The sequence below is a fragment of the Pseudopipra pipra genome, chromosome 24 (genome assembly GCF_036250125.1).
Source record: "Pseudopipra pipra isolate bDixPip1 chromosome 24, bDixPip1.hap1, whole genome shotgun sequence".
Taxonomy (NCBI): domain Eukaryota; kingdom Metazoa; phylum Chordata; class Aves; order Passeriformes; family Pipridae; genus Pseudopipra; species Pseudopipra pipra.
In genome coordinates this window covers 6,560,229-6,586,296 of record NC_087572.1, presented here as the reverse complement: position 1 = coordinate 6,586,296, position 26,068 = coordinate 6,560,229, and the positions used below count along the sequence as shown (strand labels likewise).

Here is a 26,068-nt window from a genome sequence, read left to right as displayed (position 1 = left end):
TGGTGATGAGGGACAGTGGTGCAACCCCACTCTGTGCTGCTGTCCTGGAGTGGAGGGCACAAAAAACACATTGGGCAGCTCTCACACTCCCCTTCCTCTGCCAGGGCAGGTCTAAGCCCCACAAAGGAACAGCACAGTGTGGACTTCAGAGATGAGTCATTACAAGTAGGGAGGAAAGAAGATGAAGTATTTTTCATGCCAAAAATATCAATTTTGCAGCAGCATCTCCTCCTCAAGCACCATGAGAAAGTGAGACATCTTTACACCTTCCACCTAAGTGTGGTTTGCACTCAGTGCCCCCTCCAGAAGCTGTTTTTGCCTGGCCATGCTTTGGGGGATGAGTCAGGCTGCAGGGACACCTCAGAGCTGGGCCTGGTGCTCCCTGGTCAGCTCTGCTCAGCACCAGCACCTCTGGCTGTGGGTCCTCATGGACCTTCCCAGCAGCTTTGGGAAGCTCTCTCCCAGCAGAGAGAGGTGAGCAGCCACAGCCCCACATGGTGGCCCATGGAAAGCAGACCCACAGGATCTCTGACAGCCTGAAAGGGTTAATGGGTTAATGGGTTCCTTCAACCATCAAGGGAAGGAGTGAGTCTAAGATGAACATGGAGCTAGTTCTGCTGAGACTGTTCCAAGTCAGCAGCAATCCCAGGAGTCCTGTGAAGCAACTGAACACTGGGGCTGCTTCAGGCTCACAGCCCTGGCTCTATGTCCTTCTCAACACCTCCAGCCTCAAGGGGAAGGACCAAAGGCTGCCAGAGGCACTGACTACCTGGTTAGACTCCTTGAGTAAGGAGCAAACCCATCTCCTGTTGCAGTGGCAGGAGAGTCCCTGTGACTGGGAGGAGAGAGGATGCCCGAGGTGAAGAGGACACAGCTCAGAGGTAAAGATGCCATCTGGCAAGGACATGGAATGTCCTCCAAGGTCTGAATAGCCTGTGCAGCATTTCCACTGCTGCACCTGCAGATCTGCTCCCAGCTCACTCTCCCAGTGCCCTGCTCTGCAGACACAGCTGCTCCAAGGCTTTTTGAACAGCTTGAACTTGTGTCCAGAAAAAGTGTCCACTGTGCAGGGATGTCATTGGAAGCATCTTGGACACTGCTCCTAGAAGTGTCTGTAGGTTTACAGAGGAAAACACTGCTACACTGAGTGCAGCAGCCCTGCCGGGCACATTCAGGAGCACAGGAGCAATCCCACCAGGATCAAAAGGCAGCACTGTCCGTGCCCTGGGCCAGGGCTCAGCCTGGAAGCAGCTTGCACAGGTACAGAGGGGAGCACATCCCACCTAGGGGATCCAAAGCCCCAGTGATGATTCCCCCACCCTGCAAGCACAGCAGGCTGTTGTTACTGACCCAGGAAGACTTTTCTTTATGATGACCTGTCACCAGAGGGATGTGTTGTGTGGTTTGGCCCCTGCACTGCTCCAGTGCTACAACCTGTAGTATTTCCTTGTTGTGTTTGTGTGTTGATATAGGTAAGAACAGGCACAAAACACCATGATGAAGAGACTCAGCGTCCTCAGTGACCTCTGAGCAGGTCACTGGGGGAAGATGCAGCTGAATGGCTCTTGGGAGGAGCAAAAAGAGTCCAGGGTGCAACAGTCCTTTAAGCCCTTTTAAGCCTCCACTGTTAATTGCTGCCTTTAGTCTGAGGCTCAGACCCCAGGAAAGCACCTTGACATGAATCATAGACTATTTTGCAGAATAGAAAAGATGCCAGAAGAGGAAAGCCAGAGAACCAGTGCACAGTGACAGTCTTCCAGCAAGTGTACACCAGTGGATCAGGCTTGGTTCTACCACCACTGGATGTGGCCCACAGTTGTGAAGCTACAGAAGAGAAAAACAAGATCCAAAATAAATGCGGTGAGAAGTGAATGTGAGTACATGCAGGCAGATAGAGCAACCTTTGCTTTTCACATAGCATGTGATATGCAAAAAGGTCTAAGAAGGCTAGAGGCTGGTGGGGGGTCCACTAACCAAGTCATTAAAGTAGAAGCAAAAAGAGAAAAGAGAACAATGGGAAGTTTTGAAAGACAAGGGTAGAGAATGGCAGCAGAGAGCAAGGGCACTTCCTTCAAACAGCATCATAAGGTGGGTCAGCCCCAAAGGGCAGACACAGCCACCCAGCAAAATGCACCCTCAGAGTAATTCAGAGAGGAACTGTGGCTGGATTAATCCAGGAGCTTCTGCAGTCCAAACATGACACAAATATTAAATCCAAGGAAAATGTGAGACCCCAGCTGAGCCCTGTGGTTGCTCTTCCTGCACTTGATTCCTCGCTGATCTGAGTCCTGACAAGGTCTGAAATCAGAAAAAAGAGAGAAGCATCAGCTGGATCACACAAATCATGGAACTGTGCAGGAGTGCTCAGACCCCAAGGGCACCATCCTGATGGCAGCAAGGCCTTGCCCTTGGGTGAGGTGGTACCTTATGTCTTCCCTCGCTCCCACAGACTTCACCAGGAGGATGTCCTTCCTGAGAATTACCTCCTGTCCCTCTCCCTCTATCACACCTCAGACACAGTCCGAGGGACTGGCTTTTCTCTTTCTTTGTTTTGCTTTTAGTTTAGTGAAGCCAACACTAATTTCACTCACACTGGCTCAATATAAATACAATCCCACCAGCCATAACAGATTTAGACTTGTGGCAAGGCAAAGGGCATCAGGATCTGGTTGTTTCCTTAACTGCTGTTTTTCCTCTCTCCATTTTGAACTGTCTCTCATTGATTAGGAAAGAAGAGGAAAATCTTGTCGTTCCATCTGGACAAAATGAACCCAAACTCCAGCCCCCTACAGTTTCCTCATTTTCAGCCAGTGCTGGAGGATGAACCTCTGATGGATCTCTGCCTGCGCTCCAAGGACACTCCACCTCTGCCTGTGGAAGACTGGAAGCCCATTAATGGCATTTGGAGGGATGCAGTCCTGGGGTGAACATCTCTCCCTTCCCTCACAGCCCGATGTGGGAGCAGCAGTGCACAGACCACGGCTCCACAGCTCTCCTACAGAGCCAGCTCGTGTCTGCCCTGCCCAGAGTATGGGCTGAGGGACCTGGCACCAGGCCTGCCCGTGGACAGATGTGCAGCCCTGCCCTGTCTCCCCGCAGGAGCTGGTCCAAGGGGAATTTGGAGCCGAGTGAGGATGGATAATCAGTGAAGGTCAGCCTTGGAGGTTCATCCTGTGCAGCACGTCAGTGCTCTTGGGTGGAGCTCATGTCCCACGACCACATAAGCTGCTGTGGTGATGTGTGAGCCCAGAGCTGGCCCTGTGGTCAGGCAGCACAGCCCCTCTGCAGACCCCCTGGGTGGGTGGGAGCACCTTGTCTCTCTCACATCCCTGTGTCACACTCGGCACCCACCCGTGCAGGAGAAGAGCCTGGGTGAGCTCAAACATCAGCCTTGCTAAACTGAGCTCCCTGCTCACCCAGTCGCTTCATCCCCCACGGCTCTCTGAGAGCATCCCTCCCTCCTCTCCCTCCCCTCACCCCGCTCCAGGAGCATTCCTGCAGATTGCTTTGTGGTAATTAGCACATCGGCGGGGCTGCGAGTGCAGAGCGGGGAAGTGGAACAGGAGGAGAAGCTAACGAGGTCAGAAGACAGCATGTGGCATCCCCGCGAGGAGAGGGAGAGGATTCAAAACCTGCTGCAATCAGAGATGCACCTGCCTGGGATGAATCCCCGGGGCCAGGAGAGCGAAAGGAGAGGGAGAGCATTCCATGCTGTAACAGACGGCGGCGAGTCTTTCCCGTTTGTTTCAGAGACTAATTAGGTCAATGTTGCCCTTGCAGATTCAGCCTGGAAAGCTGAGTCTGCCCGTGCTGCAGATTGCAGGTCCTGGCAGGCGGGCAGGGAGTGGGCTGGCCCTGGGCACGGGGACAGCGGGCTCTGGGTTTGTACAGGGTGTTTGGTGCTCTCTGCCCTTCAGTACTTGCTTGATTTAAGAGGCTTTTCACCCCCAGATTCGTGGCAGAACAACATTGCCACTTCCTCAGCCCCACACTGGCAGGTTGACTGAGAGGCAAAGCAGATCTGCCTGTAAGCCCCCCATTGCAGCTGGTCACAAGGGTGACCAACACTGTGTGTCCCTGGGGCTGCTGTTCCCACTACACTCCCAGGCTGCCTCAGCCACAGCCTCTTTCACCGCGATGCTCTCAGTGACCCCGATTCTTTCATACCACAGATATTCTGGGAAAGTTCTTAGGGATCATCTCCAGAAACCTGAATTTAAGGAGCATTTTGCTTCTGTGTTTGCTCTCAGTGGTGAAACACTGAGCTACAGAGTAGAACAGCGGTCAAGGAATGCAGCAAAAGCAGGAAGGGCCAGGAAGGATCAGCATGGAAGAGAGAGCAAAAAGATCCATCGGCATCCACCACACTGATCATGGGATTTCTCCAAAAAGATAAAGGTAAAATCAAGATGTTACATACCCTGAACATTTCACAATTTTATTTGACAGTAATATACAAACACAAGCTCTAAATCCCTGGGTATGAAGGTATGAAGCAGCTTGCAGAGGGAAGGAGAGAGGAAATTCTTTCTTACAGGGGTTATTATTGCCCAGAGAAGTTGCTGATCCTCCATCCCTGGAAGAGTTCAAGGCCAGGCTGGACAGGGCTTGGGGCAACTTGGTCCAGTGGAAGGTGTCCCTGTCCATGGCAGGGGGTGGAACAAAATGAGCTTTAAGGTCCCTTCCAACCCAAACCATTCTGTTGTTCTATGATTTCATAACCCACCACCGTGAAATCCTTCCTGGCTCCTCTGGAGCACAATGGAGAGCAGAACTGCTCACTCACTGGACACACCTGTGACCAGATGTCAGTTCCTATGTCAGTTATTACCCTTTGGGATGGCAGTGGCTCCCAGATCTGTGTTGGTGAGGGCTGAGTTCATGACAGACAGGCAGCTCCCAGCAATCCCATTCAGAAGGGCATTTAGCCAGGAGGTGACAATCCCTAGGCAAGAGCAGCACAGTGCTGCTTTATGGGGGAAAAGGAACTGAATGCTGATACCACCCAGATAAATCACCACAGGGTCTCCTGTCCCCTCTCTGTGCCCCTCTTGCACACCCCCGTGCCTGTGTGCACACATCCCATCCTCTCCTCCCACTTTAGCAGGCGCTGGTAAAGTGGGTCACCTTGTGGCCCCAGACAGCTCCTGTGTGACCCCTGTTCCTGTGGGAACACATCAGCCCTTCAGCAGCTGCCCTGCTCCGTTTGGGCTGTGCTGTCCTTGCCTCAGCTCAGCCCCTGTGGTCTCCCACCTGGGCAGGGAGGGTGGTTGGTTCCCGCAGAGGTTCCTCCAGGCTCCAGTCACAGCATCTCCATGCAAATGACTTCCTGGGAAGCTGGCAGCGTCCCTTTGACTATTCCAGATCAAAGGTGCTTGCTCTGGAAATCAGAGGCAGGTTTTCTTCCCGGCTAGCTTGGCTGGTTGGCTGTTGGTGAGAAACACAGCTCAGGTGCTGACAAAACTTGCAGGGTCCAGCAGGAGCCCTTCACCAGAGAGATATTCCTTCAGTAGTTCTTTATTTGCACTCCCTTTCTCTCCGGACTTTTGAATCGTGAATTCCTTCCTCTCTGGCTAACAGTGGGGACTTGTGATAGGAAGGCAGATTCCTCCTTGCCCTGCCCCAACCTGTTGGACAGCCCCGAGGACTCAGCTCCTGGGTGAGGAGAGTGTCCCTGGTTGGAGCAGGATGCCCGTGGGAAAGGCTGGCACCCTGGGGCCTTGCACTGATGCTCTTCCCCCTCCTTGCTCCAGGCAGGACCACAGATCTCTCTTCCAGCTCTACCCAGCAGATCACGCTGCAGTGACAATCCCTGTTCCCTGCTACCTCCCCCTGCAAAAAATCCTCTCCCCACCTTCTCTCTTCCCTTCTCCCCTCTTTGCTCCTGCCCTGGTGTGGGAGGAGAGGGAGCAGGGACAAGCCAGAAACCCTGTAAGAACCTAATGATGGCTGTTGATCCCTCCAGCACTGACCTATCTGGCATTTACATTATCAGTCAGAAGCCCCACAGCTCCCCCAGCCCCACAGCACCCTCACAGTCCTACAGCTCCCCCAAAGCTGAACAGCACCCCACTGGTCCCGAGGGGCAGCTCCGATCTCTGCTCTGGGGGAGCAGGGACAGGACCCAGGGAACGGCTGGAGCTGTGCCAGGGCAGGGTCAGGTTGGATCTCAGGCAAAGGTTCTTCCCCCAGAGGCTGGTTGGGCACTGCCCAGGCTCCCCAGGGTAGTGGGCACATCCCCAAGGCTGCCAGAGCTCCAGGAGGGTTTGGACAATGCTCTGAGGGCCAGGGGGGATTGTTGGGGTGTCCTGTGCAGGGCAGGAGTTGGACTGGATGATCCTTGTGGGTCCCTTCCAACTCAGGATATTCTGTGGTTCTATCATTTGCTGATTTGTAAGTGAGAACAGTTTAAAACTTTGATTTGTAAAATTCTTTCTCACATGGTTCTGGACAACACAGACTGCTGGCATCTCACCTCTCCAGGTGCTTTAACAGCCAATCTTACACACTCCTGGCCCAGGCTGTGCCCTCAATCTTGTGCCAGTAACAGTCAGGCCACCCCGCCCCAGCAGCTGGCACACTCTGCAGGTCTCAGTGACTCTGTGCCACACTCACCCCTGTATTTAACTGTGCCGTGGCTGAGGGTGGAAGGGAGTGATACCTCAAGAACCACAAACACCACCTTCTGCAGCTGCCAGCTGGGAGATCAGGTCCCCTCTGTGCTGCTGCTGTGTGCAGTTCACTCCTCTGCAGCAGAGGTGGGATTTCCAGGGATAGTTCATATCTCCAGGTAAACAGACAAAGGTGACAGGGGGCAAACCAGAGCAGTTGCTTAAATGAAGGTGTGACCAACCTCCCTGGAGCACTGCCTGACACTTAGCCTGAGGGGCTCTCCCCAGCCCTGGTGAGTTCAAGCTCATGTGCTCACACAGGGTCCATCCCATGTGCTCTCTCCTACCCTGGGTAGGTAGCTGAGATCCCAGCTAACTACCTCTCCATTTCACAAGCCCTGAAACCCCTTCAGACACAGACTTGGGACTCCAGTACAGTTGTTTCCAATCCCATCCACTCACCCATGCTGCTTTTCATCTGGTTTGTTTAGCCTGTCCCCAGCAAGTGACCCATGAGGGGCCTGGCAGTGTTTGTGCTACTGCTGATTAGCAAATCACCGTGTGACCTGCTGGGAAAATCCAAGTCAAGTCCTTGTCTAGCTACTGACCCATGTAAACACCAAGAATTACTCCTGGGGCTGCAGTGACACAGGGCTGAGGTCAGGAGATTAAGCTCCAGGGAGTGAGCCCTGCTTTGCTGCTCAGTGACAGCATCTGCAGAAAGCTTTGGTGCCTTACACTGACAGGCACCACCTTCCCTCCTCTGCCTAACTCAGCTTTCCCAATCCTCAGGAGACAAGCCCAGAGCACCCATCTGTTTGATCTGCTTCCTTCATGGGTCTGGGAAACCAGCAAGAGGTGCAAACAAAACAAAAAGAGGTCAGAGAAGAAGCAGAGAGAGAGAAAACAAACACAAAAGAATGAGAGTCTCCCGATACCAGGCATGAGACATCACTGCTTTGGAAGCAATCCAAAGGGAAGAGGGCATCTCTTTTATCCTTTGCATGCTTGGAAGCAATTATTCCAGCCAACTGGCATTCCCAGTGCTGGTGATTCCCAGTGCTGATGATTCCCAGCACCCTGGCAAATATCGGAGCTGCACATGTGAACTGATGGCTCTCGGAGGGGACTTGAACCAGGGGCACAAAATGAAACAGTCTCTGCTCCTCCCGCTCCTTCTGCGTCTGCTCCAGTTATTCCACATGAGGGGCACAGGTGGAAGGAGAGCAGCTCCTCTCTGATGTTTGCCAGCAAAAGGGTGAGTGGGGCACGTGAAGGGCCAGAGTGACCCAAACTTCATGGATACAGAGCAGGAGGAAAGGGACAGCAGGTAGAGCCCTGGCGTGGCAGGAGTGCACTCTTCAGGATCCACTGGATCTTCATTGGATCCACTGAGGCTGTGGGGTCCCAGCTGGTCTCCATCCCTTTGTCCAGAGGGTGGTGGTGTCTGGTGCCTCCTCGCAATGACAATTTGGTAACACTGAACTTCAATCCAGAGTCTCTGCCCAGGACAGGTGTCAGCTTGGTTTATGCTAATCTGTATTTCTGGGGTTACAGGAAATGGGAGAAAGGAACACAAAACATGGGCTTATCAGCTGAAATTCATGTTTTCTGGAGAAATTTCCTCACTCCCCCACGACTGCACCTGGCTGGGGAGCCAGCTGCTGGGACACTATTGCTCCTGGCACGGTGCCTCAGACAAAGAGGATGGATTTACTGAGACTAAGTGACATTAATAATAGATAGTTGTCCTGAAATAGTAGTTTTGACTCTATCTTCCAGCTCCATACCAAGAGAACACTCACTTCCTGGGCAGCCTGTACCCACATGTGTCCATAACAGAGCTGGGAACAGCACAGACCCACCTGTGCACCAGCTCTGGGTCCTGCTCATGTTGGCTCTGCCACACACACATTGTGCTGCCCTGGGTCTCTTGCCCTCTCACCTGAACCTCCAACCCCTCCTCATATCAAGGGGATAATTAATAAGACATGTTTTCCTTCACCTTCACTGTAAACTGATAACCCACCAGTGTCTCTTACATAGTGGAAACTCATCCTTCACCTGCCCCATGGGCTTATCTGATACCTGCTGCTCACCTTGGCTCAGCATAGGAGCTAGCAGTGGGACTCTCCAAGGAGGTGGTTTCCTGGTTTTTGCTGATCTGGGTCATTCATAAATTTAAAGTTGAGTAAAAAGCTGTTTTGCCTGATAAATATGTGCACACGGGATTTGCTTCAGTTCAAGAGAAAGTAGCAATTGCTTTGACTAAAAGTTGCTCGGAAGAACTGTGGCTTATAGAAATTAGTCTTGCAACACCCCCAGCTTGGAGAGCTGCTTTCTGCCTTGGTATGGCACTGCTTTGTTATTCACCTCAGCACTCCGAGTTAATTGCAGAGCTCACACTTTCTCTTGGCTCCCTCACTTCCTGCTGTTTCATGATTCATTACTTGTAAATGAGTCCCTGTGGTTCCTGCAAAGCTGATCCCCAGCCTCACAAAATCCTCAGATCTGTCCTTTGGCTGAGCTTTTGCTGCTCACGCCTGTGCCTGTGCCTGCTACTGGGGAAACTGTCACGGAGTCACAGGTAGTAGCTGCCCTTGGAAGAATTGTTTCCTCTTCTTGAAAAGACCTTTTCTTTGGAGGTTCCAGGGTTTCCATTGACTTTGGGACTGTGAAGTGATATCCCTGCTGGGCAACAGCTCCAGGACAAAGACACCCATCAGCTCCAGACAGGGAGATGGGAGTAAGATCTAGAGACAGTGCAATTGCACTTCCCCATGATCCCCACATCAGTCCACTCATGTCCAGTGTGGATCTTGGCCCAGAACGGTTCTCCTGAACCAGAACACCACCAGTGCCCAGGGACATCCTGATTGTGTCTCTAGGAAGAGTGATTTAAGCATCACCTCTGAACTAGAGCAATGACTGTTGTCATCCAAGATGGACAGAGAAGAACCATTCCAGACTGGAAAAATGAGTTTTGTTGCAGTTTGCAATTAACCCCCCAATTTCAGGGTGTTTCTCCTGGAACAGATGAAGCACCTGCTCCAGGACTGTGCATATGGTGAGCTCCTGCCACCCAGGAGAGCAGAGCAGGCTGGGATGGGCAGGACACTGAGAACTGGCTTCTTCTCACTGGTCACCACATTCTGAGTGGGAAAAGCCTCACCAGGATTTGTGTGACTTGTCCATTGCAGGACAGGCACAGCCTCCTCCATGTGCCCCAAACTCCTGTCCTGGGGACCACAGTGGCTGTGGGCAGGTCCCTGACCACCACAGCTCCTGGTCTCGAGGGCTCAATCCCAGGATCCAGTCACCTGACACCCAGAGCCTGACACCTCTTTGCTGTTCCCTGGGGAGGATGTTGCTACAGCAAGAGCTGCAGTCAGGGTGAACCCTTCCATCTGTCACAGTGGCTGGTGCCCTCTTCCCCTCAGAATACCAGAGTTTAAATTTCTGGAGAATCATAAAATCCCAGAAATATTTGGGATTGAAGGGACCTTAAAGCTCATCTCCTTCCAACCCCCCTGCCTTGGGCAGGGACACCTTCCACTAGATCAGGTTGCTCCAAGTCTGGCCTTGGACACTTCCAGGGCTAGGGCAGCCACATCTGCTCTGGGCAACCTGTGCCAGGGCCTCATCACCCTCACAGGGAACAACTTCTTCCCAATATTCCATCTATCCCTGCCCTCTGGCAGGGGGAAGCCCTTCCCCCTTGTCCTGTCACTCCATGCCTATGTCCAAAGTCCCTCTCCATGAAGAATGAGGCAGTCATGGTAAGGAGCACATACTCCTATGACAATTTTTAGCACTGCAGAGATGATGGACAAGACACAAACCAGCTCAAAGAAGGACTCCTTGGATCATCTTCCCTGGGCCCATCTCCATCTTCCCAGAGGTGAAGTTTGAGGCACAAAGGCAGAGCAGGTCACCCTGTGAAAGGTCCTCCCAAGCAAATGGAGCAGGAGCACAGGAATTCCCAGCATTGGCAGGGCACCAGCTGAGCCAGCCAGGCACTGGTGTGTGAGGACAGGATGGTGCCTGCCATGGATGTGACTGTAGGGACATTAACAGGACCACAGACCCCTGTTAGACCTCCTTGAAGTAAAAGGAGGAGGAATTTGTGTTTTCACTAGACAAGAGTGCAAGGTAGGAGTAACCTTCTCAGCCCGGGGTTAGGACTGCTTCCAACTAATCCACCACCTCCCAGCAAGGAGTGAAGATCAGGGATCAGTCAGGAGTTTGTGACACAACCTGGCAGTCATTGGGGGCATCTTCCCTCTTCCTGGGGGAACATTTTAAAACAATCTGCCCAACAAATGGGTATATGCACAGCTCTGCTGGTGAGTACCGTGGCAATGGACCATTTGAGGGTGGGTGACACAGCCCTCTGTGCTCACAGCCGTGCCCTGTTCCTGCAGGGATGTGCACAGACTGCTTCCCCTTCTGGAGCAGGTCCCAGGCAGCAGACAGGCATGGCAGGAATCTTCATCTCTGGACCAGCATCCTTCTCCTTTGTAGTCAGACAATGACAATGATTTCAATTTTGTTTCACTTTCTTCCTTGTCAGCAACATTTCTTTTGTCCCTTTCTCCCTTTACAAATGTTAATTTCTGTCTTTGTCTCAGCTGTAGCTGTTTCTTATAGCTGTTCATTGTCTTTTGCCAACTGAAATGAAATCCTCCTCGATAGACAGATCTGAGAATATTACCATCATGCTGCGACTTGAAACAAGCACAGCTGCAGCAGCTGCTCAGCTGAAGAGAAAGAGACACAAGAACAACAGGACTGTTGGTTTGAAAAGCACCTCCAACCCAGAAGAGCTTTGGAGCCATACTCTGCCTGTGTTCATCAGAGTGGTGTTCCTTTATCATCTGAAGCCAGAAGGAATGCCTAGGGACAGAGCTGGGCAGGGTTTTACATTCCTGATGAATTTGCATCAGTTGGGGCAACGAGAGGACTGGGAACTATGGGCCAGTCTCCTGTCAGTGCCTACATAGGTCATGGAGCATGTTCTCTTGGAGTCCTTATCCAAACATGTGAAGGATGGAGAAGCAACCACAAAGAGCCAGAATGAGTTTACCAAGGGCAAGTCATTGTCAGGCAACCCCACCTTCCACTGCAGGCTGGGCATACCTGCACGTGGGTTGCTGAAAACTGGCCAGACCACTGGATTTAACAGTGCTCAGCACAGACTGACAGCTGGTGGGCAGTGAGGAGGGAGTGACCCCAGGGGGACAGCAGGGTTCACATCTTCAACATTGAACGGTGACAGAGGGCTCACCCTCAGCAAATGCACAGTGCAGAATTAGGGGTTGTGTCAAAGAAGGTGGGATCAACCACAGGGACCTGGCAACAGGACCTTGCAGGGGTCAACAGAAACCTCACCTAAGAGAGTTGCAAACTTGTGGGGCAGAATAATCCCGAATATCCAGTGCAGACCCAGCCGGACGAGCGGCACACTGGGAAGGGTCTGGGTGTCACGGTGAGCATGAGGTTGGGGGTGACCCCACAGGGTGAGCTCTCACTGCAGATAAGGGAACCACTGTGTCACCCCGGGGCAACATGGCCAGTGCCCCCGGTGCAGCCCAGTGACCACCCTCCTTCCTCAGCACTGCTGAAGCCACTCCTGAAGTGCTGCTGGACTCCCACCTGGAGAGGGGATGTGGGGAACCCAGAGAGGGGCCAGTAACAGGACACCAAGGGCCCGGAGTACAACAAGAAGAGGTCAAGGAGGCTGGGCTGCATTAGTCCAGATGAGAGGGTAAAAGACAATGTGATGGCAGTGTGGGGACTCTTGAGTTGGAGTTAGAAACAACAACAGAGCCAAAATCTTTTTGCTGGGGTGGGGAGGCCCTGGCACAGGCTGCCCAGAGAAGCTGTGGCTGCCCCTGGAATCCCTGGAAGTGTCCAAGACCAGGTTGGATGGGGTTTGGAGCAACCTGGGCTAGTGGAAGGTGTCCCTGCCCATGGTAGGAGGGTGGAAAGAGATGAGCTTATAGGTGCCTTCCAACCCAAACCATTCTGTGATTCCATGATATTACAGGGGGCAGCAGGAAAAACACCTGGTGGTATCATTGCTGAGGATCCATAGCTACATGTTGGACTCTGAATAACTCACACTGTTGTAGGAGCACCTGATTTCTGAAATGGTTTTGCTCATTGTGGATTCTCTGATGTCTCGGTAGGATTGTGAAATTTTGCCATGGGTGGAGCATTCAGAGTGCAAGCCTGGATTCCCTGGCATGCCTTTCAGAGGAAATAATCCACTTAGTTTAACTTTTCAAATGAAGTAATGTCACAGCTACCAGAGAAAGGCAATACCGCAATACTCTATTTAGGCTTGGGACCTTCCTGAACTCCAAACTGTGGGAGGTTGGAGCATCCTGGGGATATGTGTCTCTACACACTCCTGGGAATCTTCTGTTCTTTGAGAGGATCATAAGAGGAACTTTCAGTTAGACCCAGAACAGCTCCATGGGTGTAATGAAGCATCTGCTCAGTCAGGGACCATGGGCAGAGACACCTTAAATCCAGACTGGCTCCCTGCTGGTTGCACACACGACTGGGATCACTGGTCTCTTCCTCGGCTGTTCACTCTCTGCCACACATGGGCACCTGTGGGCATTTTATTCATCCTGTAGCTGACCATGGTCTGAGCAGGAGATTGAACTAAAGACCTTCTGCCAACATCTCCCAGGGTCATTGTTTCTGCTGACACCCCCCTTGACTTCCCCCTCTGCTCCTCCCGGAGGGGCTGCTGCCCTGGGTGATCCAGGCAGGGACCACGTGTAACATCCCTGCCAGGAACAGCCTGTGTTAGTAGGGACACACTCAGCACAGCCTTTCACCAATGGATCTTTTATCAATGGACAATGCCCTCAGGCACATGAAGGGATTTGTTAGGGTGTCCTGTGCAGGGCCAGGAGTTGGACTCGATGATCCTCGTAGGTCCCTCCCAACTCAGGATATTCTGTGATCCTGTGATCTCAAGACCTTTTACAAAAGTGTTGCTCAAAAACCCCCTTCACCACTGGGAAAGAGGGGGATGGGAAATGGCACAGAGTCATCTCTCAAAAGGGGACAGGTCAGGGTGCTTTGACATTTGGGCCAGCTGGTCCCTTGTGTCCAGATCTGCAAAGTGAACAGCAACCTGGATCCCCCCTCTGCTTGGAGCTGACCAAATTTATTGGTAGTTGGCATGTGCTGGAGAGCAGAAAACTGTGAATTGTGTATGGAAAGTTGGCTCTGAGGAATTTTATCCCATTTCCCTGGCTCTTGACTCTCTTGACAACAAATAACAGAAACATGGCTTGAGATAAAGTTTCAACAGATCGGTCTGACAACCAGTTTCTCCAGTTTAAGTACAGAATATGAAGGAAACACCACTTCTGCTGGATCTGAACCTGCCATAATTCAGTTGGATCTGCCTTAATTTGTGTATCACAAGGAACAAGAAGGCTGGAGAGGGACTTTGGATAAGGGCCTGGAGTGACAGGATAAGGGGGAATGGCTTCCCACTGCCAGAGGGCAGAATAAGGTGCCCCTGCCCATGGTCTCATCAAGATGAGATGGTCTTTGAGGTCCCTTCCAACCCAAACCATTCTGTGATTCCAGGATTCTATAAAAATGCAGACCTGCCTCTGCTCCCTTGTCTCAGGACTTTCCTGCTACCATATTGCCATTCACACCAATCTGAATAAGACCAGAATGAACCAGAAAAGGTTAGAGATAATCCTGTCAAGTTTTTGGTTCTGCATGTTATAGTTCAGCAACTCAAATTTACCTGAAGGGCAGTTATTACCTTCCAGCTGCATTACATCCTACAGCTCCAGTGAGGACAAATGCAATGAACAAAGACTGAAATCTCTCTGTGTATTGTATGACTTTGAGAATAAAAACTGAATATCTTCCTAGGCCACCAAGACAGATGGCAGAATCAGAGCACAACCAGCTGCAGCTGCAGAACCAGGACACGAAGGAAAAAAGACTTTTCAGCACTTTTGCTTCCAAAGTAAACTTTCTCCCTCAAGCTGAGTAGAACAGCACTCAGAGGCCTGCAAAAAGGGTACTGATCCCTCAAGCTTCCAGCAGCCACCACTCCAGGGATTTCGGAGGAGGTTGATGGTATTTAGTTGTTTACAGGACTGAGTCCAAATGGACTGGAAAGCTCAGACTCTGGGAAGCTGACTGATTATGTTGTGGTAACCAGCAGAATGTCTCAATTAATTCCTCAATTAAATCCTCAATTAACTTATCAGATGTAGGACAGGCTGAGCTGGACAAGGCAGTTGATGCCTCAGCAGAATCCTTTGCCAGGCTGGAAGGAATGTGGAAATGATTCAGGATTAAAATTCCTCTGGCCAATCGAGTTTGCCCCAGTGCAAGCACAGCAGGACCACAGCCCCGGGCGGTGGCAGGGACAAAAGCTGCTCTCTGATCTGCCCCCGTGGCACAGCCCCTGCTCACTGCTGGACTCTTAAGGCCATGATCAGCCTTATGCTAGAGAGATCAAGAGGGAGAGATCAAATAAAGATGTCAGTGGTTCCCCCTGGAGTGAATTTTGCTGAGTTTATGTTCCCGATGTTCCCATGGGCCGCTCCTGCTCCCTCTCTCCTCAAACAGAGGCAATGGATACCTGCAAACAACCCAAGTGTGCTTGCACAGAGCTCCCCTCTCTTCCTGACCCAGCTCCTTCTAGTCCTCCTGGCTGAAAGCAATCAGCCCTGTTGCCCCTCACACTCTGGGGTGTCCCAGGGTTGTGGAACTCCCACCTGAGCTCTCAGTGTCCCTGCTGGGATGTGGGAGCTCAGTCCGCAGGTGCCACCTCTCTTTTCTCACCTTCAGCCCCTTTGAGCTCTTTATGCTTTCATGCCCTTCAGAGATGGTCTCTTCTCAGCAGGGTTTGGGTTTACAACCTGCTCACACCTCACAGTCTGTCCCTGTGGGCAGGAATGTTCAACAAAACGAGCTGGAAGCAAGAGCTTGGCTGCAGCTCAGCAGGAGAGAGCACCCAAACCCTCTGACTGCACTTGAGGGTTTCTTCTGTAATGACTCACTTCGTGCAATGTAAGAAATCGAGGCAGAAATTTGTAGCACAAGTGTGTGAATTTTTCTTTATTGACAGTTAAGCAAAAACAGTATAAAAATTAGCTATGAAGTGGCCTCTAAATGAAAAACCCATTACATCTCCATCAGCCCAGCAGAAACAGAGTGCAAATGGGTTTGTGTCAAGAATGCAAATGGTTTTATTACAGGAGTTTTGATTGAATTAGCTAGAAGCTCAAATTATCCTGCAATTGAATTAACTGAAAGTCACTGTCCTCCTCACACATTTCACAAAAATTTTAAAGAGCACTTACAGAAGGGTTTGGTGTCTTTAGGGCTGTATGACCTATGAGTGATTTGTCCTTTCCCATGAAGTGCCTTCTGAGCCATCCCACACTGTGTGGCACTCTCATTACCAACCAACAAAGCATGTATGCACGCAGAAAGGGATTGAAATGCCTCAACTTTTTTGCCCCTTCAAAATTAGAAACTAAATGGCAGAGCAGAAGGAAGAGGCCACCCACACAATCAGGTTCAAAGTGTAGGAGTCCAAAGAAATCAGTGCAAGAGAGTAACAGACATTTCAGCCTGGCAGGTATCCCTTAAGTGGCTGCTCTGTGGGGCTGTTATCACCCTTTGGGGTGGGTAAGGGGTGTCACTGGTGGTGACAAGCTGTTCACAGGCACTGTGCTGCTCAGTCATAGCGTGTGCTGTACTGCACCTGCAATGCACACAGCCACATGTCTCACTTAGGATTTTTGTGTTTGATCTGGTAGCTCAAAGCCCATCCAGCTCCTGAAAGAACCACCCCCAGTCCTGCTGATCCCCTGTTCCTGTTACCTGCTGCAGACAGAGGATGGTTGTTAAAGGCAAAGCTTTTTGTCAGATGTCTTTGACTTTGGGCACTGACAAAAACATCCCATGGGTGTGCCCCTGGAGCTGCCATCCCTCTGGGTGGGACAGCAGACCCCACCTGACTTGGGCAGAGCAGGAGCTCACCTGCCCTGTGAGGTTTCCTTGCCAATTCAGCTTCACCTCTGTAGAAGTCCATCCAAGAAACCCCCAGGGCATTCTTCCTCTCTCTGTTCAGTGTCAACCTGCATTTCCTTCATTCTCTGTCTGGAGCCTTTGTTCCTCTCCTCCTCTCACCCAGCTTGCCAGAAAGAGACTCTCAGGAGTGACGCTGTGGGACCTCATCTTTCTCAGCCAGAAACACTGACCTGCAAACAACTCTGCCTGCACATTTGCTCTTGTTTTCTCCAACCCTCTGCTCATGCTGGTGTCCCCTCATACCAGCTCCTCTGTTTGCTTTGCCCTTTGTCAGTGGAGCTCCTTCTAAGTGTGCTGAGCTGTTCTGAGCTGCTCTCTGGCCAAGGCCAGGTCCCAGGGCTCACACACATCGCTGTGCTGGCAGCACACACTCTCCTGCTGATGATCACATATGCTCTGCTCCGAAAATGGAAGAAGGATTCCACCGTTTTACAGGCAAAAAAATCTGAGGGAAAGGGACACCGGAGTGAGAGTCTGTGTCATCTGTTCTCTGAATGACAATGACCTTGTCAGATTTGTGTTGTGGAGCGAAACACGGAGATCTGATCTCATCCCTTAACTCTGCCCGAAATCCTATGGGGCCTTCAGCAAAACACCGAGTGCCTTCATGCCTACATCACAGGATCATAGAACAACAGAATGCTTTGGGTTGGAAGGGACCTCAAAGACCATCTCATCTTGATGAGACAGGCAGGGACACCTTCCAGTATCCCAGGTTGCTCCAAGCCCTGTCCAACCTGGCCTTGGACACTTCCAGGGATGGGGCAGCCACAGCTTCTCTGGGCAACCTGTGCCAGGGCCTCCCCACCCTCACAGCCAAGAATTTATTTTTAATATCCAGTCTAACCCTGTCCTCTGGCAGTGTAAAATCATTGCCCCTTGTCCTGTCACCAGGAGTCCTTCTCCCTCCTTTTTCAAACTTGTGGGAGAACCTGAGATTCTCCCAGAGTTGTCTGGCTGATGCTGGTCCCTAAAAGGTATTTCTTGCACCTTGGAACCCCTTTGCAGCTCCAAACCTTCCCCTGTATTATTGGGACAAAGCAGCTCCCTATGCCTTGAGTAGAGCTGAATCCCACACTGAGGTGAGACTATTCCCAGAGGAATGGGAAGGCTAAAATATTCTCTGATTATGCAGAAATCACCTTTGCTACCAGGCAAGTGTTGAGTTCAATCATTACAATGCAAATATTGTCAGTACAGGTTTAGAGACAGGAACAGAAAGAGGAAGCATGTGGACAGAGCTTTAAGTGAGCTCCAGCTGGGCTGTTTCCTGTGATCAGTGAGCTCGTGGAACACTTACAATCATGTGGCAGAGAAACAGTATTTAAAAAAAAATCCAGTCTTTGGCACATCCACAGAAGCATCCTGAATTAGGGACAGGTGTAACTTCACATCCCCAAAGCTCCTCTGGGATTCTGGTGTTCCCTCACAGGGTTTCGGGTGATACACAAGTCTCCAGTGGATGGTCTCACCCGATTTACCAGCAGTGGTGGCCTCTGTGTGTGACAGCCCAGATGTGACCAGATTGGCTCCCAGTCCCCATGTGGGGGGAGGGCTCGCCTTGGAGTACTGGCTGGAATTTGTCATTCACTACTGAATATCCTGCACAGGGTCACACACAGACAAACACCTTTCCTATAGCACATACCTCAAAATGTTCCTCTTGGATCAAGGTTGAGACATGATGGGAGCCAAAAAGGTGCTGGGGGAACGATAAGCCTGGGGTATGTTTTAATTCAAGGAAAAATGTTACAGAGAGACACATCTATTCTTTTCTCTGACTTTTCTGTTGAGGATACAAATTGTCTGGGAGAGATGTGACCCCTCCACATGTGTTTGGGCAGTGTCTCACCTCTTCCACTGGACCTGGCACTCCTGGCTGGCACAAACAGCAGGCACTAAAGTAAACCTTGGCCACACTCTGTTTATGTATTGTACACTGCAAATAATGAGGCCAAAACCTGTTTTGCCTCTTGGCACCTCGGTGCTTTGCTGAGAGTTCCTGCCCTGCAGAGCTCTTGCTTCACCTTTGCTAAATCTGACCCTTCCCAAGTGACTGCATTGTCTTGCACTGCACTGCCCCCTGTTCTGTGCCTGGCAGTGACCTTCTGCTCCCCAGGCAGGTCCCACCCCAGCAATTCTGCCCATTTACCACATGCCCAGACAGACAAGCTGTCCTGCACTTCATCACAACAGCAAGACACGCGGGACTGACAAGGGCATGAGCGGCAGGGATGGCTTGGGTTTGCTTGTGGAACCTGCAGGCACACCCTGCCATCCCAGGGTGAAGTCACCTCCACAAACGTTCCCGCAGGTCTCACCTCGTCCTTCCAGCTCTCGGTTCCGAGCCTCTTCTTGAAAACTCAGTTCATTACCACGATCATGACTGAAGAGCAGCTCTGTGAGATAATTTTATAATGTCTCCCTCTTGCTGTTAAAAGGAAAGGGAACAATTAGTCTCCTTGGTCAATAAGAACTGAAGGTGTTATCTGGCAGCAGATAAAATTTAAGTCTTGAAAATACAAACCCAACAATCAGTGCATGAAGATTTGGACTCTGGTCTGAGAGATACCAGAGAAATCCCCCAGATGAGGAAGCTCACAACATCAAAGAGGCTGAGGAAAATATGGAAATATGTCAGGTTAAAAACATTAGAGGCAGATGATTGAGTGCAAACCCCGGCCAGCTTGTTCTCCATGGGTAGCATGATCTCTTTTCCCTACACCATTCTTTTTCTTGAACGACTCACTACAGAGTCCTTGTCCCAGCTTTCCCTGGTCACTCCCAGAGGCACCTTATAAGGCTACAGGACTCACAGACCCATCACAGCACTGCAGATTGTTAGAAACCTAAATCTCATGGTTCATGTACCAGGGCCAGGCAGCCCTCCTGGGAGCAGAGGTAATTAAATTTTGCTCAGTGATGCAGGTAGAGAAACAGCTCTTGATAATCCTGCCTCTTGTCCTTGCACGCCTCCGTAACACCCCGTGCCTGGCAGCTGGCCTTGCCTCTCCAGAACCCATGAGCTGGAAACCCAGAGTGCTGGAGGAGCTGAGGACATCCCTTAGGCTTCAGATGGTCTGTCTGGTCTCTCTTCTCAGAAAGAAGGTGTCACAGAATCACAAAATCACAGGATGGTTTGGATTGGAGAGGACCTTAAAGGTCATCTCATTCCATCCTTCATGGGTAGGGACAACTTCCACTAGATGAAGCTTTCCTGGCAAAGCCCCCACCAGCATGGCACCCATCAGGGAAGCAAACTCCATTTTTTAAAGAAAAACATCTCATTCTGTGTCATTCATCAAATCTGCATAAGTCTTCCTGTAAACATGAGGTCTGCAGCTGCACCCTCACCATCCTGGCCAAACAGTGACCAGCAGCTCGACCAGCATCTGTCCCCCCTTCAGCAGCAGCTGGCTCTGGCACAGCTCCGTGTGCTGTGTGGAGGAGATGTAACCCTCACCGAAATGAGGGACCCAGGACAGGGCAGGGCCAGCCCCTCCACTGCTGGACAGTCCCACAAGGGGGCTAAAGCTTCATCTCTCTGGGACTGCAGGTACAGAGGACACAAGACCACGAGTCACCAGCAGAGTCAGTAATGAAACCAGAGAGCTCTGGCGGTCATGTTATTGTAGATAACAAAAGACTGTCCCAAAAGGGTCAGAATCCTTGACTCCACCTTACACGTGAGGAACTGAGGCACAGAACTGTGACATGACCTCCCAGGGCTGAGGACTGAGAGCTGGTCTCAGTCCAACACTCTGTCCAAGGGCAGCACAGGCTTCAGCACACAGACTTGAGAGCTTAAATCCCCATCACACGTCTTCTGCACCTGTAGAACTTTTTCTTGCCTCTCACCTCGTCTCTGGTGATGCACTGCCCCACTCTCAGCCAGCTCTGCTCACTGCTGTCTCCACGTCAGGTCACAGTTCTTTGGCCAAAGCACTCCCTTCCTAGTATGGATGAGCTCTGCAGCACCTCAGTGAGTTCAAGTCCTTTTCTCCCAGGAAAAAGGCAGCTCTTCGCCATGGAGAAAAAGAAGTAGATAGGAAGAGGCCTGAAGGTGAAAACCCCCTGCCTGAAAGAATCAAGGGTGCATGCAGTGCTCCAGTATCCGGTCCTGAGTGCAGCTCTGAGGTCACCACGGGTGTCACCACCGCCTGGCTGCCTCCCTTTGTTACTGTAGAAACTCTTTTACTGGTCCATTCCACCATCTAGTGGAGATCTCTGGAGAAGACACACACCAAGGCAACAGGGCAAGAGCTACCACAGAACACAGAACCATGGAACAATTTAGGATGGAAAAGACCTCCAAGGTCGTCAGGTCCGACCTTTGCCCACCACGTTCACAAAGCAGATGATGAAGTGCCACAGCTACTCGTTGTTTGAACACTTCCAGGGATGGTGACTCCACCACTGCCCTGGGCATTCTGTGTCAATGCTTAACCACCCTTTCAGTGAAGAAATTTTCCCTAATATCCAGTCTAAACCTCCCTGGTACAACTTGAGGCCATTTGCCCTCCTCCTGTCCCTTGTTCCCTAGGAGCAGAGCCCGACTTTCCCCTGGCTCTATCCTCCTGTCAGGGAGTTGCAGAGCCAGAAGGTCCCCCCTGAGCCTCCTTTTCTCCAGGCTGAGTCCCCCCCACCCCCCAGCCACTCCTCATCTTGTGCTCCAGAGTACTGTACATGTACAGTGTGCACTCCTTCACACACCCCTTGTTCCTCCCTCCTTCCTACAGTATTTTGTATTTTATTTAAGATCTGCCAAGACCCTTTGGTTACTCAGGGTAACCTGATGTATTTACTTTGCACTTAGATGAAAACTTGATCGAGTTCGGAGCACAAGTGTAGACTTGTAAAGGATTTGAGCACTTTACACAAACCCTGATTAATCCTGCACATGGAAACCTCGAGGAGCCATATACAGAAGATTCACAGGGATTCCTGCAATGTGGAAGTGGGAATGGACAGTGTTTGCCATTTGCCAGTGACTCCACATTGCCCCTGTGAAGTTTATATCAATCATGAGGTGAAATCCAGTGGTCAGCACACAGCAGGAACCAAACGTAGAAGAGCTTCACCAGTGTGTTCCAAGGCCTGGCTGGCACTGCAGTGGCTTTGCTCCATGTGCTGATGGGAATTGGTTAGGAAAAACTAAAAAATGGAGATTATTACAGTCACCTCTACAGAAGACAGACCAGCATCATACCTCAGGTAGTACAGACCTGAATTACTAAGAATGAGCTTCCACTCCAAACCACCAAAGAAGCCTTTTAGAAGATATTTGGATCACAGCAGGAACTATTTCATCACCGCTTCAGCATCCACAGAGTAAGAAGTGAGGGTGAATCCGGAGCAGGGCAGATGACAATCACCCTCATGCTTTGATTTTGAGATGCCTGAAATATTCTGTACTTAAAAATCAGCAAAGATGCTTTTCACAGGTACTCAGAGGCAGAGATATCCATGGCACTTCAGCAGCACATAAAATGCTCCATCCCTGGAGGTGTCCAAAGCCAGGTTGGACAGGGCTTGGAGCAACCTGGTCTAGTGGAAGGTGCCCCTGCCCATGGCAGGGAGTGGAACTTTTTCTGGACTTTAAAGATGGTCTTTAAGGTCCCTTCCAACCCAAACTATTCTAGGATTCTGTGATTCCAAGTGTCCAGTCTGTTCTTGGTGATTCCAACCTTCTCCTACAAAGCCCTCTGCTTTGGGGAGATAAGTCTACCAAGGGATAGGTCAGGGTGGATGGGGATGGTGACAGGGATGTCCTCACCCACACCACTGCCATTTGGAGCAGGCCCCAGTCAGAGGAGCATGAGCTGAAACCCACCCAACCCCATATGACAGCTACTAAATGTAATATCAGACACCTGTGGTGATGATCAACACCGGTAACAATAAAGACAAAGTGTTTTCTGTGCAGTGCTGCCCAGCATGGGGTGGCAGCCAGCCCTCAGAGCTGCCAGACTTCACCAGTAAGGAAGAATGCAGTTACTCCAGTCGGGACATTTGCAGCGTCCTCTTAGCATGGTCCCTCCTGAAGATGACAGCGTGACCTATTGCAACAAGATTTTGAGAATGGGATTTCAGTTCAGGCAGTGAGTCTTTTCTCTACGACCAGTGAAAGAAGTGGCTAAGGATGACCCTGCACTGGGGTGTTTCTGACAGTCTGTATTGGGTTTGCATGGCCAGGTTTTGGTAGCAGGTGAACTACAGGAGTAGCTTCTATGAGAAGCTGTCAGAAGCTTCCCCCGTTTCCTGCAGAGCCAATGCCAGCCAGCTGCAGGATGGATCAGCAGCAGCTGGCCAAGGCCAAGCCCATCAGGAATGATAGTAACGCCTCTGGGATAACATATTTGAGAAGGAAAAAAAGTTGTTGTCCAGATGAAAATTGCAGCCAGAGAAGAGCAGAGTGAGAACATGTGAACAGCTCTGCAGACACCAAGGTCAGCGCAGGAGAGGTGGGAGGTGCTCCAGGAGCCGGAGCTGAGGTTCTCCTGCAGCCCATGGTGAGGCAGCTATGCCCCTGAGCCCATGGGGGACCCCACAGGAGCAGGGCTCCTTGAGCTCTGGCAGGTTGGGTACATCAGGAAGTCCAGAGCAGGCAGCGACCTCACAGGCACCATGGTCTCACATGAACCCACAGACATGTCTGCCAAGGTACCTGTTTGTAGGACACCCCACCTCACTCCACACTGAGCCAATTGCAGCAGCATTTTGTGCCAACATGGCACATAAAACCCCATCACCTGCTTCAAAATGTTTGTGCACCTTTGTCTTCTCCATCTGATCATTCTCTCATATGCTCTTCAGCTGGAGGATAAGGGCCCACAGAAGCAGGTTTGGCCAACCTTTTGCTTGTAGAGCAGGGCTTCCATCTGGCAGACATTAATAATAAGCAATATATTAACATAAGAACATAGTAACATATTATGTAATTTATTATCACTGTCATTAACACAATATACATGTAACATCACAATAAACCTTTTCCTGTACCAATAGGCCCCTGAATAACAAGGAAGTTCAAGTGAGTATTTGAGGATTCCAGTCTATTCATTCCGTGCATAATCCCAGTAACACATTAACATTCCCCAGAGCTATGCCAGTCCTCCCAGCAATGCTTTCCAGTTAATTTGTTTTGTTGTTAATCAAATCCGGTTAAATAATCAGAGCGGATCCATTTCATCTCGTTTCACATTTCTGAAAGGAAAATATTCAGTCTGTATTTTACTGAGCGCTGAAAACAAGGCACTCTGAGAGCAAAACTTACTAAGGCAAAATTAAGCGTGAGACACACACATACACACACACACACACACACACCCCCCTTCCCCCACTTCTCCTCCAAAAAGCTGATGTAATTTTGCATAAGTTGAGATATTAGTGAACTGACTTTTCTGGGTCACTGTTATTCCACACCATTTAATGCTTATAATAGCTTCCACTGAGTGTAGTTCTCTTCTGAGCGCCACAGGATGTCTGACCCCTGAGGCCTTAATGAGGCACTGAGAAAGGGCCTCCTTTTGTGCGTCCAAAAGGAGATGCTCACATCTAGGTTACACAACCCTCCCCAAATAAGGACTTGCCTTCAGCCAAAAGGCATGAGTCTTATGGCCTACTCATGAAATGGGAAAAGCTGGGACATCTAGACCCAGCCCTGGGAGAGCTCAGCCTCTCTGTGCCTTGTTGGGATATGCCCTTAGATAGTGACAGCCAGAGCAGAAGGCAGAGCACAGACACACCCTCCCTGATGGGCACTGTCACCCTATCTCACCGTCCCCAGACCCAGCACCAGCATTCCTCAGAAAAGCTGCTGGAAATGTTTTTCTCTCTTGGGAGCTACTTGCAGAACAGAAGAAAGCAAGAGGGGCCCTTCATGGAGAAAGAGATCAGCATGGCCAGGCAATTCTGGCAGCAAATGCTTCCTGCAGGGCGGCCCCAGGCCCTGAACTCCTGTGCACACTGTGCAGCTCACTGTGCCAGCAGCGGGGGGAGAACCCCTGTCCCTGGAAAAGCAAGAGATAGCTCTGCCCACAGAGCTCATCAACACACAGGGACCATGTCCACGGAGAAACGTGCAGGCACACTGGCAGAGGAGACCAACAACGACAGAATCCAACTCAGGAGCAGCTGAGGGAGCTGGGGGGCTCAGCCTGGAGAAAAGGAGGCTCAGGGGGGACGTTCTGGCTCTGCAATCCCCTGACAGGAGGGGGGAACCAGGGGGAGTCGGGCTCTGATCCCAGGGAACAAGGGACAGGAGGAGAGGGAACAGCCTCAGGCTGTGCCAGGGGAGGTTTAGGTTGGATATTAGGGAAAAAATTCTTCATTGTGTTAAGGAAATTTGCCAATCTGACTTCCTGAGACTCTCTGGCAGTCACACTCCCAATTCCAGGCACTTTTACTGCTGGGATCGAAGCCTCTCCAGTGACCCAAGGGAGTCACTGACTCCCCACACACCCAACACTCACACAGTCAGACCAGGTTTCCTCACCGGTTCCACCCCAGGTTTCCCATACCAGACCCTCAGATGCCTCGTTCCATAAAACAATTTATTCACGGTGCAATAACACAGGAACAGCTCCGAGCCTCAGAGGAGGGACCCTGAGCAAAGGATCCCTGGGCTTTTATACCCTCACAATCCATGAGTGAGCAAGTCTTGCTCTTCCTCCGGAGTCCCCTGCTCCTGTGCCCCTCTCCATGTCCATCCACCTTGCTGGCATCACTCCTCTTCATGTCCTTTGTTATCCCAAAGGTTGGCAGTTCACACCTAGAGCTCAATCTGCATCTCAATCTGCAGGTTGCAAACTGAGCTACCTGCACCAGAGGTATTCCTCAACAAAGGAACCAGAGGTATTCCTCAACAAAGGAACCAGAGGTATTCCTCAACAAAGGAACGGGTGGTCAGGCACTGAACAGGCTGCCCAGGGCAGTGGTGAAATCACCGTCCCAGCATGTGTTCAAAAAACCTGTGGATATGTCCCCTGGGGACACGGTTAAGGAGTGGGCTTGGCCTGACAAGTGACAAGAGGACATAGTCTCAATTTGTGCCTGGGGAAGTTCAGGTTGGATATTGCAAAACTTTCTTCACTGAAAGGATTGTTCAGCCCTGGCACAGTGAAGTCCCCATCCCTGGATATGTTCAGAGAAGGTGTGGGCGTGGCACTCGGGGACACGGGTTAGTGGTGGCCCCGGCAGCGCTGGGGCCACTGTTGGCCCCACCGATGTTAGAGGGTTTATTCCAACCCAAACCGCTCCTCGGCTCCGAGGGCTCTGAGGGGGCCGAGGCGGGGCCGGGGGCGGGGCCGGGGGCGGAGCCATCGCGGGGGCTCTGCCCCGCCCCTCCCGCCCTG

At 51.1% G+C, this 26,068-nt stretch overlaps 1 long non-coding RNA gene across 1 annotated transcript; it reads right to left on the bottom strand.

Moving 5' to 3' along the window:
• Positions 1 to 1,307: 1,307 nt before the first annotated feature.
• On the bottom strand, positions 1,308 to 26,060 carry LOC135402208 (uncharacterized). Its single transcript, XR_010425053.1, has 4 exons — positions 25,210 to 26,060; positions 23,487 to 23,593; positions 19,034 to 19,143; positions 1,308 to 2,298 (listed from the first exon to the last, which is right to left on the bottom strand). It is a non-coding gene; the product is annotated as an uncharacterized LOC135402208 (long non-coding RNA).
• Between the last annotated feature and the right edge of the window lie 8 nt (positions 26,061 to 26,068).